Below are 1,895 nucleotides of genomic sequence, written 5' to 3' on the forward strand. Positions count from 1 at the left end.
ATGAATCAGAATAGTCCGGAAAATAGTGAGTTAGAGTTTGGTTTGAAAATAAAAAGGATCTCTGGTGGTTCAGTGGTTAAGAACCTGACAGCTTACCCAAAGGCCAGTGTTTGTTATCTACCAGCTGCTCCGCAGAAGAAAGAAGTGACAGTCTGTTTCCCTAAAGATTCAGGGCCCCAATTACCTGTTGGAGTCAACTCCAAGGCAACACATTTGTTTGGAATGCAAAAAGAAAATACAGAGCTTCTTTTTCAAAAGTCATTAACAGTTTTGCTTTTTCTGACTTGGCTGGCACCTGTGGAAAAGCCTGTGATGGGGGTTCGGGGGCAGGCAGGGAGGAAGCAGGTTCTGGTGTTCAACCTTGACTGTACTCATCCCATAGAAGATGGAATCATGAATTCTGCCAGTGATGAGCAGTTTCTTCAGGAAAGAATCAAGGTTAATGGGAAAGGTGGTAATCTCAGTGAAGGGGTTCTAACCATAGAAAGAAGCCACAGCAAGATAACTGTAACCTCTGAGGTGCCTTTTCCAAAAGCTATTTAATATATCTCACCCAGAAATATTTGAAGAAGAATAATTTACGTGACTTGTTGTGAGTAGTTGTAATAGCAAAAAAAGTTATGAATTATGTTACTTCCAGATTAACCAGGATGAAGAAAAGGAGGAAAATGAGGGTTAAAACTTGTTTATCTTGAATATTTTGTATAAGTTCTTCAATAAAACATGGGAACAAAAGAAAAAATAAACAAAACCCCCAAAATCAAAAGTCATTAACATTTTCAAGACGATGTCAGCAGAGCATTAAAGTGCAAGGTCATTGCAGGAGAAGAAGTCTCTGTGGGTTGTACAGGTTGACTGCCCATGAACTAGTCCTGCATCTGGGCTATCTACCAATATTGCGTAAGATGTTTTTTTAAATGTTTCTGCACCTTTAAAGATAATACATAATGTGGCATTGAAATTTGTTTGATCATATGTGCCTCAGCATTGTTTCGTTCCCACATCTATTACCATTTTAAAATAAATTTTAGATATATTTTTGTCTGGGATAGTCTATTTACACAGGAATAAGTATTCACCAAAAATATTTTTGTATTATATTTTAATGCAAAGTTTTATTTTGTCAGTATAAACAAAAGTACATTTATTCCTAGTGGTACTAATCTCCTCAGTTGAGCTCACATGTCACTATATATCAATGTTGTCATTTGATAGTAGGGAAAAGAGTCATTTTATGGTTGGTTTAACAAATGAGAGATTCAGTAGTAAATTGTTCAAGGCATGTGAATGTTCTATTATTAGTATACAAGTACACCTGAGACACTGGTTTAGAAATCTACTGCATTTGATGTTGAATCTTTAAATTTTAGTTTGTTTTTGTTTTTTATTGACAATCAAAGCTGTTTCTTTTACTTGCACATTTTACAAGTTAAATGCAAATGTTACTATTAATTTAGGGTATGCTTTTACTCTTTTAATATTGTCATAGTACAATAAATACATTTAAGTTTTCCCATTCAACAGAGTATAATGACAACTTTAATCTTTTCTCCATCTATCAAAATGTTGTCTATTGGTCCAGCAGAGAGGAATTTTATTTACTTGATGTTAAAATGTAATCCATGTTGAATGAGGAAGTCTTTGACCTTGTTCAGTAAGTGCTTCTTGTCTTCCTAATTTTCTGCAAGCAAGGTTATGTCATTTGCCTCATGCAGGTTGTTGATGGGTCTTCCTCTGATGCTATAGTCTTCTTCATATAGTCTGGCTTTTCAAATGATTTGCTCAGTATAAAGATTGAATAATTATGGAGAAAAGATACAACCCTGATATACATTATTGTTTGATGTTATTATTTGAGACCGTATAGTGTTCACCCCACCCTTTTTTCCCCCCAG

The 1,895-nt window shown here is 34.9% G+C and overlaps 1 pseudogene; it reads left to right on the forward strand.

Annotated features, from left to right (window-relative positions):
• LOC102872485 lies at nt 1–679 on the forward strand (annotated as a pseudogene).
• Nucleotides 680–1,895: the final 1,216 nt, after the last annotated feature.

This window comes from Elephantulus edwardii, unplaced genomic scaffold (assembly GCF_000299155.1).
Source record: "Elephantulus edwardii isolate Elephantulus edwardi_28Jun2011 unplaced genomic scaffold, EleEdw1.0 scaffold00183, whole genome shotgun sequence".
NCBI lineage: Eukaryota > Metazoa > Chordata > Mammalia > Macroscelidea > Macroscelididae > Elephantulus > Elephantulus edwardii.